We start from the raw sequence: 10,307 nt of genomic DNA on the forward strand, positions 1-10,307 counted from the left end.
ACTGCAGTGCAGCTCATGGGGTCAGATCACGTGCAGAACTACTTATTATGTTACTGTCAGGAAATTCCAGGGTACGAACCAGGCAGTTGAGATAAATTATAGGCACAGTACCTCATTACTTAGTTTAACAACAGTTTCGAGCATAAACAGTTTCTGTCAGGCATTCTCTGTCCTCACTCTCCTTACCAGTCCCAAAGCCAATTTCTAGACTATTCTGATTGTATTACCCAACTCTGAAACTCCCTCTCCGAAGACCCCTAGATTCCTGGAGAGTTGGGACCGTTTGAACTCTGGGTCCCAACCCTGCCTCTTCAGCTTCATTGTTGACTGGTGGTTAAGAGAGACGAGTCAGTACAGTGGTAATTGGTTAATTAGTCATACTTTTGATGAAAAAAATCTCAGAAGCTCTCCATCTCAAATTTTTCTCTCACTCTGTCTCATATTAGTCTCATCCTCTTTTACCCATAGCACTGAATGAACATTGACATTGGAACCTAGAAGACCTGAGTTTGGGTCCTATGTTTGCCACTTACTAGCAGTTTTGCCTGGGTGATTTCTTTAAGTCTCTGAGCCTCAGTTCTGTCTCATTGACAAAATGGAGAGACTCTTTGTCTTTCTCACTTTACAGGGTTGTTGTAAAGATCAAATAGCATAAGGAAGGTGACAGTCATGTGTAGTTTGATATTCCATTATGGAAGACTGTGATTCCATTTAAAAAGACAGATCTAAAGGTGACAGAGATTTGGCTAAGAAATGAAACACTACCTAGAGGCAGGTAAACTATGATCAGTGGCTCCTAAATCTGAATGAATATTCGAATTAGGGGGGCGAGAAAAATAGTATTTTTATAAGAGGGCTACAGGTATAGGATTTCCAGACAAAATATATATTGCATGGAATCTGGGTCATACTTATACTAAAAAAAATTATTCATTGTTACCTGAAACACAAGTGTAACTGGGAATCTTTTTACTTGCTAAAGTTGGCAGTTCTACATAGATAATTCTCATGAGCAACCTGCTTTTGAAACCACTGACTCAGATCCTGAGTGGGGCCCGCCATAAAATGAGGGAAATGAGTTGACTGCCTAGATGACAGGACTTCAGATGCTCCAGGGAGATGATCATAGTTTTTTTCCTATAAGAATAAAAAGTCCTGCCTCACCATCTCCTCTAAGTTCAACATTTTACTCTGAGAATTTTATGCCTTGTAAATGTGAGTATCTGAGGGAAGGGTAGGAACTTCAGGTAAGTATCCATTATTTACACTTTACTATAGTTGAACGACCTAAAAATAGGTTTTTGAGAGTGAGTAAAGAGAACATGAGGGCCTGGCTTCTGTGGAAAGCGAGGGATGGTGGCCTGACTGGTTGTTCCAGAGCCAGGATGTGGGAGATGCTAGAGGCACACTTTGCCTTCTCCCCAGGCTGCCCTGGATCTGGCTTGTTCTCAGGTAGTCTGTGCGACCTCTCTCTGTTCCAGTGGAAAAGAAGTGACAAGAATGGGCCTGGGGGAGCAGTAAGTTTAGCACTGCAGTACCAGTCGGTGGATCATGACAGAGGACAGACAAACAGCCCAGACTTTCTTGTTGTTCAAGTTCAGTGCTGTCTACTAGAACTTTCTGCAATGATGGAAATGCTATGCCCTGTCCTTTTCAGTAGCCGCAAGCCACAGCTGCTACTGAACACCAGAAATGTCACTAGTGCCACTGAAGAACTGAACTTTACATTTTATTTATTTTTAATTATTAAAATTAAAATAGTTACATGTGGCTAGTGATTACCATATTGGACATACGGTTTATGGGCCAACATCAGTCTATACTGGCGTCACGTCCTGGCTGGCAGCTTGTGGGCCATGTAGACACATTTAGTTTGCACAGTCAGAAAAACAAACAGACCTAATTTAGTTGCCAACATTTAATAACTGGGAAATTTTAAGTGAAAACCTGAATTTCTGGCTTCTTTGGAAAACAACAGGATATGTGGCAACACCCAAACAATCGCCTTCAAGGCACCAATTACCTTGAGATTGTCAGCGGTTATTTTTCTTTTATTTTGATACCCCACCTGCTTTCCTCATTTGTTTTGTCTGCCTCACTACCACAGGGATTTGATTTTGGGATCCCTGTTTGAAAAACAACATTTCAGTTTCACCCTTATGAAAATAAGTGAATTAAACTTCTAACATGGAGGTGCCTTTTACAAATATTAATTAGAAGGTGCCGCTCTCAGACTGACTAGAGAAGGGGCCCAGGTACAGGATAGTGGGGCTTCAAACTCTGTCAGAACAGGATTGCATGCTGGTCAACATGGGGCATGTCCTTTTGCGTTTGCGAAACTCAGTTTCTCTATCTATAACACGAAGCAAATAACTTACCTCATAATGTTGTTATGAAGCTTTACACAATGAGGTGTATAAAGCACTTAAGATCCATGCTCAGTGATAAACTTAAAATTTAGCAAGTCATATTTTTCATTTGAGTTGTTTTTATATTAGGTAAGAAAATCAGTTTTGAAAGAAACTGGTGAGAACTAAACATGCATGGGAAAATGCACTTTTTTGTTAATAAATAAAAAATAAAAGGCTGCAGCCTATATGGAGGAAATAAAAGAAAAAGTTCTTTTCATATGTTTTCTGGGTTAAGCTCATTGGTCATAATTTAAGCCTGCAAGAAAATAACTGTATTTTGAGCATGTCAAGATAAAATTTTCTCATTAACACACTTTTCTTTGCTTAATGGCATTGTTGGAATTGGAAAGGAACCAAAAATAGAAAAAAAAAAATAAATTCAGATGGACCATAACACCACCAAAAGCCCTTAAAACAGGACAATGTGTGTAAATGTGACCACTAGGAAGGGAATTAGGAAGAAGGAAGTGAAAGTAATCTTCCTGAAAGATAATGTGAGGAAAGCAAAAGTAAAGAACTACCAATAAAGGTGCAAAAAACAACGGCAATCACAAACAGTTGTAGAAATCCAATGGTAAATAAGAAAAAGTTATAACCCGTGCCTACATCATCAGAAGAAATGATGGGAGTGGAACTTGTTAGACTTTTAATGTTACTGCTTTTTGGAAAATGGCAGGAGTTTAAACTTAAATTATGATAATCCTTCTAGGATATTTGGTTATGAGAAAAATACTTAGGAAACAAACATTTGAGCATGAGCTAAATACAGGGAGGTGAGAACAACCAGTCAGGGCTCTGTTCTCAAAGAGTTATAATTGAGTTGGGGAGAGATAGAAGAGAACAAAGCTAATATGTCAGAGATAGATGATGACTGGTGAATTCTGAGGGACATTGTATAGTCTTCACTTTTTTTTTTAACTCAAAATTACCTTTATTTCAAGATATCAGAACACATTTACATATGTTTGCAATTTTTGTCTTTCTATTATCTATCTATGTAACAACTTTCTTCAAGGCTAAAAGATCAGAATTTTTTGATGCCACTGTATGACAGACTTATCAGACTAAATATGTTTGGAAGTGAGTTTGGGAATAAACTCAGGTCTCTGAGTTCCCTGCTCCATGCACCATCCATTAGACCACCTCCAAAGGTATTATTAAAGTGAAGCAAATACAAAGTTTAATGGTGCAATTCCAAAAACAAAGCTGTGTATAACTCTTGGAATAACTCACCAAAGTAAACAGCTTTTTAGTGACATTGTTAAGTGGTTATCACAGTCTGTTTATCAAGAATAAAGTAACTGTTAATAGCATCTTAAAATGACATCCATTCTGCACCTTTTCTTAGAGGTTTTCCAAAGACAAAGAGAGTCTGTTAAGAGTTCTTGCACTTGTACATGTTATACAGGAGATATGATTGCTTGCTTACTTATACAACTGAGTGCTTGGTGGTCTATCACCTTACCTTCAAAGAATAGTTTATGTGCTCAGTCTACCATTTTAATTTAAAAATTAGAATGGCTGAACTTTGTATCTTTTTGACATAGGCTATGTTTTATTATTTAACAGAAGCTTAATATAAGAAGCATCCTGCTATCACCAAAATAGAGCTAGTTGACATTTTGAAATCAGATTTGATCTAACCACCTTCGAAAATTTTATAAACCGTCCCTTTATCAGACTTGTGAGGTAGTTAACATTTAATTTCCCTTTTATTGATGAGACCTGACTCATCAAAATAAAAGTTATTTTACCCAAGCCCACAAACGAACATCAGAAGGAAAAAAGACCAAAACTCTATCCTATGCATGATTATAGTCAAATCAAACTTTGCCCTCTGGGTTCCCAATGCTTTATGTCACAGTTAAGTAGTATTTATTACCTATCTTACAGAGATAAGAACCAAAAACAGCAACAGAGTGCTTTGAGGTTTGCCAAAGAAGAGTGCTCTGTGAAATCTAAGTATTATCAGATTTACAATGCCAGAGAGAGCTGTATAGTCACATCCCAACAACCACACAATAAAACATGTTCCTCACCCATGATAAGTTGCCACATGGGCCACTCAGAGCTCTAAGACAAGCCCAATCTGTGCTGTGCCAGCTTCCCTATAATGGCTTCTCGCAACCACACATAGAAGTAGGGAAAACTTCACTTGTAACTTCATCTGTTTTCTTTCAAATCAGCTAGTAGAATAGCATTTTTTATTCCTATCACCAAACCACTTGGTAAATGGACCCCTGAGCTTCCTCATATGACATCATATTATGGTATCAGGTGCCCCCCACATCATCAGGGTATGCGTATTTATGCTCTTATCATGACTACCTTTGTAGTACAAGGGCTGCTCTAGGCATTCTGGAATCTTCTATGCACGCTACTTTTAGAGGCAAGTATAACTGTAATGTCCTATTGCATAACTTCCTTTAACCTCCAGATAATATAAAAAAGATAATTCAGATGTGAAGGAGGATAGCAGCTTTGAGACTTACAGATATCAGTCATTTGTTTTGAACCCAAATCTCTTGTGAAGACAAAAAGGGATCACAGAACTAGGGTTTATTGTCCTCCTGCCTTACGAAGCCCATCTGCCAGCCTCTGAGGGCAGGCATACAGAGTAACTGGGCTACACATATTTTCCTTTTTGGGGGTTAGTTGGAGTGACACAACCATTTACTCTAAAAATCAGGGAATGACCAAAACATCTATAAAACAGTAACAGAATGGAAACATGTTCTTTCGGCTCTTCTTCCAAAGGCTTTGTTTATAGCCAAGCAAAGAAAAACAGTTTCACGGGTCAAGAAAGTGAAGTCTTGATTAATTGGAAGATTAATTGGAATCCATGTAAAGCTGATGTTAAATTATAATTTCCTTCTTTTTATTCACATTCTATGAAAAGGGGGCAAATATAAGAAAATAAGGCTATGTCAAAGATTGATTCAAAGCACTAACTTCCAGAGTTTGTTTGAAGGATAATAACGTATTTTGCTAGCTTTTCAGTCACCTGAGAGTAAGGAAATTTGCAAGAACATGATTCTCTGTCCTAAGAACTATGGCTACCTGATCTCATAACTGGGTTTGTCAGACTTCAGTTGGCATGAAAGTGCATTTTCTTAATATGTATAAAATAAAATCTATATAATAATTTATTCTTGTGTTAATCTCTCCATGTCTCATAACATGTCTATAAAAACAGCTCTTTAAGTTAGTAGAAAATAGAATTTTGATTTTTTAAAAAGCAAGTAATTTGGTTCTTTACTTAGAATTCTGAAAATGCAATTAAGTTTTAGTATTGTGACTGCCATAATAGTTTCATCATCCGTCAACATAATTTAAATATCAGTGATTTTTTTTCAAGTCTCTGTCTCTATAAAAGAAAATAATAAACAGTATCAGAAGCTTCCTGTAACTACCATAAAAAATTCAGTTTTCACCAAGTTGTTACTAATGGTTTGTTAGGACACTCCTGCTTGATCCAAGTCCATCCAGCCTGAAGCTGTGTTTCAGTTCCATCCTTATCTCTGCCTGAGATGTCTTTAGGTAAAGAGGCCATCATAGGAGACAAAGGAACTTCTAGCTGTTGTCCAAGGGGAGACAGCAAATGCCTCCAGATTAGGCCACTTCCCATAAGCATAATTCCTGTAATCAGCCAAAACCATTTTATGGTGCTCTTCAAGGTAAGATTCCATGTTCATTCCAAAAGCAACCCCCTGTAGTCCAAAGAGTGAAAGAGAGAAGGTTCCCATGGTCATCTGTAGGTTCAACCTCATCGTCACACGGGGTGGTTGTCCAGGTTGAGGAATGTAATACTTTGTGAACCATCGATCGGTACTCTAAGTTCCCCAGCTGCACTGGAAAGGTCCTCAGGTAATCCATAGCGCTTTTCCAGCAGCAGCTCCATCTCTTCTGTATGGTCAATTCCAGTGCCTCTCTCTTTTCAAAATTGTGTGGGTTGTCACTCCATTTGGTTAGACAGAGCTCCTCCAGCAGCTCTTCTTCATCCAAGATCCCCAAAATCAACTCTGAAAATTTTAACTGTTTCTAACTCTGATAGACTTTTGCCATTTTGTACTAAGATGTGCAGTTTGTTTCTGTCTACAGAAGAGTGTTTGGGATCCAATATGTTAAGAATCAGTGGCTGCAAAATGCTCATTTGGCCCTGAAGATTGTTGATTTAATACTGCAGCTCTAAACTCAAAAGGTAAAAGGTACATTACAAGTTGACCCTCTCCAACCAACTGTGAAGGGAGTTCCTGCAACAGCCATTGTTCTAGATTCAAATTATGATAATCTATAATAATATCAGAAGACACTGGAATTATCACAGCTTTCAAACACTCCATTCTCATGATAATCCTGTTGCTTCTACTAGTGATGCTCCTTAAATGCTGAAACCTCGAATCTCTGGCTTGAAGTTCTACTTCTTGATATGTCAGTTTTCCTCCTTTCAAAAGAAGTAACAGTGGGGCAGCTGGATGACTCAGTTGGTTAGAGCACGAGCTCTCAACAACCAGGTTGCCAGTTCAATTCCTGCATGGGATGGTGGGCTGCGCCCCCTGCAACTAAAGATTGAAAACAGCACTGGACTTGGAGCTGAGCTGCGCCCTTCACAACTAAATTGAACCACAACAACTTGGAGCTGATGGGTCCTGGAGAAACACACTGTTCCCCAATATTCCCCAATAAAAAAACAAAAAGAAGTGACAGTTTCTTCTTTGTCAAATTTGTCACAGTAAACGCTGGGGCTACACTGGACTGGGGCTACACTGGCTAAAGTGGCTTGTGGCTTGAGAGTCATCAGAAGTTCTAAACCGGCGCATTTCACTTGCCAGGCGGACCCTGCCGGGTCTGCACAGCGGCGCGACCGGCTTCCTCCCAGTAGTTCAGCCTCGCGACACGTCAGGCCCCAGGCCAGCGCGCACTGGCTGCACCGGGCAGCCCCACCGCACGCCTGGCAGGAGCCTCGGGGCGGGCTCCGCGGGCTTCCAGGGCGCTGGAGCGAGACGGAGACAGCAGCGACACCCCAGTGGTCTTGCGGGACACTGGCGGATCAGCCGCACCGCGGGACACCCTTCCCTCCCCCCGCCGCCGCCGCCGCGCGCGCCCAGCGCCGGGAGCACCGCGCTTCTAGTCTTCAGTTTGTAATAACCCGATTTCTTTCACTTTGAAATAGGGTTGGACAGCTGAATAAGAGTTTACCAGGTGGACCAGGGGAGAAAGTGATTCCAAACATAGGGTGCCAGCATGTTCAAAGGCTCAGAGACTTAACATAGTGAAAAAAAATTTATTCTGCAGAATATAGTGCTCAGAGAGGGTTGATGGGAATGGCTTACGTCACCAGGAGAGTCCTGTATAAGGATTTTGGAATTTTGGAAAGGAGAGGGGAACATAAGGGGAAAAACTGAACATGATGGTGAAATTGTGTAGTGTGTGATGTAATCTTTCCTTAATACTACCCCCAATCTTTAGTAATATCCCTACACGTAAGAGATGCTTGATGTTTGGGAATTATTTGTGGATACCAGTCTTGGGGAAGTTCTGAAACCACAGGACCAGGGGCAGGAGGACAGACACAAAGAACCACCAAGACCATTGCTGATGTTACATCATTTTTGTACAGTGTTTTAAAAGATACCTCTTTGGGACTGGGTGGTTGCTTTGTGCAAAAAAGAGGCATTGGATCCCCAAGGCAATTAGGGATATCCTCTCCATCCTCCCCCAGCAGGGCTTACCGCTTTGAGGGCAGAGCTCTGGTGGTTGCAGTCCCCACTCACCTCCCTGGTTGGACAATCTCCCGCAGTGCACAGCCTGTGTATCTCAATATGGCAGCTCCAACCATGAGGAAGTATGCATGGGAAGTCACAGGACGCATGAGGGGGGATTTTCGACTATTCCAGGTCATGGAAATGGGGTTTAGGCCAAGATCACTTCATCCCTAAAGAATTTGGGGACTAAATGATGTGTGCATGGGTACAGAGTTCAGGGAAGTCTGAGCAGATCAGTATTTTTGGAAGCTATATATATATATTTTTTTTCGTGGATAAAATCTTTATTGATGGACACACCGAAACATAAGATGTTTAGTTCAAAATTGCAGAATAAACCAAAGAAGAACATATAAAGCCACTAACATTTCAATGCATAAAATTTGTATTATCCTTTTTTAGTTATTTTGGATTCTTTATTATTTTATGGTACACGCTCATTTTAATAAGCTAATTTATTCAACAGATATTGATTGAGTGCCTACTGTATACAAAGCAGTGTTCAAGGTGCCAGGGGTATAGTAGTGAGCGAAACAGAAAATGTTTCTACCTTCATAGAGCTTATACTATAGTGGGAAGGAAACAGATGATAAATAAGTATAAATATGCTGTGTCAGGTAGTGTAATATGTGCTAAAATAAAGCGTGGGATAGTAAGTGCCAAGATGAGTGTAGGGTAGTTACTTTACATGTCCTCATGGGAGGCCTCACTGATAAGGTGATATCTGAACACACATATGAAGGGACTGAGCCATGCAGATATGTGAGTTGTGATACATGGAATCCACAGTATTTTGTAGCTTATTCCATCAAAAGGTGGAGTTTATTTTCCTGTGCTCTTAAATCACGGTTGGCCTTATAACTTATTTTGACTAAGTGCCAAAGGAAACCTTCTGTTCCAAATCTTAGGCCTTAAATGACCTTGCAACTTCTTCCTTTGCCCTTTTGGAATGCTTCTTGTACCATGCAAAGAAACTTGGGTTAAAATGCCAAATTATAGGAGACCACAGGTAGAGAGGGAAGTACAACCAACAGCCAGCTCCCAGATCTGAGATGTGTAAGAGAGATCATCTTAGGTTCTCCAGCCCCAGCCAAGCTGCCAGCTGACTGCAGGCTCGTGAGTGACCCCAGATGAGACCAACAGAAGAACTATCTAGTTAACTGACAGACTTGTGAGAATTAATAATTTCTTTGAAGCTGCTAAGATAACAGAACATAGGGACAGAGGATTGAAAGTAGAAGGAACAGCAGTTACAAAGGCCATGATGTGGCAGTGTGGCATGACTTGTTTAGGAACAACAGGAAGGACCAGCATAGCTAGGACACAGTGAGTGAAAGAAGAGATGGGGTCAGAGAGGTTGCAGGAAGCCAGATCAGAGGCCTGTGTAGACCATGAAAAGGACTTTGGCTATTACTCTGAGTGAAATGGGATACCATGGGAGATTTTTCAGTAGAGGAGTGACCTGATCTCAAGTTTTAAAAGACTCACTTCGACTGTTTGTAGAGAATAGACTTGGGAGAGTGGAAGGTGTTGTAAAGGCAGAAACAGATCAGTTAGGAGGCCGTGGCAGTTATTCAGAAACAAGATGATGGTGACTAGGACTAGAGGAGTAGTAGAGGTGTTGAGAAGTAGTAGGATTTTAGATATACTTTTTAAATGTATGTGGTATATGAGGTCTGACAGTTAAGTTCACGAACTCATCCTAGAAAAAGTGCTACATACCTCATTGCTGAATATCACTCTGGTCACCTTCGAAGTACTCCCTTTGGGAAATTATGCACCAACTCCCGTGCCTAGTTTACCCTTCAAAGCAATTTTGGAACTCTTTTTCTGGAATGGCCAACAGAGCTGTCGTTCTATTACCCTTGATGTCCTGAATGTCATCAAAATGTTGTCTTTTCAATATTTCCTTCATCTTCGGGTAAAGAAAGAAGTCATTGGGGGCCAGATCAGGTGAGTAGGGAGGGTGTTCCAATACAGTTATTTATTTACTGGCTGAAAACTCCCTGATAGACAGTGCCGTGTGAGCTGGTGCATTGTTGTGATACAAGAGCCATGAATTGTTGGCGAAAAGTTCAGGTCGTTTTCATCTAACTTTTTCACGCAGCCTTTCCAGCGTGGAAGCTATATT

The 10,307-nt window shown here is 40.4% G+C and overlaps 1 pseudogene; it reads right to left on the reverse strand.

The window, feature by feature from the left end:
* Nucleotides 1-5,763: 5,763 nt before the first annotated feature.
* LOC109452309 (magnesium transporter MRS2 homolog, mitochondrial) lies at nucleotides 5,764-8,283 on the reverse strand (annotated as a pseudogene).
* Between the last annotated feature and the right edge of the window lie 2,024 nt (nucleotides 8,284-10,307).

This window comes from Rhinolophus sinicus, linkage group LG09 (assembly GCF_036562045.2).
Source record: "Rhinolophus sinicus isolate RSC01 linkage group LG09, ASM3656204v1, whole genome shotgun sequence".
In the NCBI taxonomy this organism is placed as follows: domain Eukaryota; kingdom Metazoa; phylum Chordata; class Mammalia; order Chiroptera; family Rhinolophidae; genus Rhinolophus; species Rhinolophus sinicus.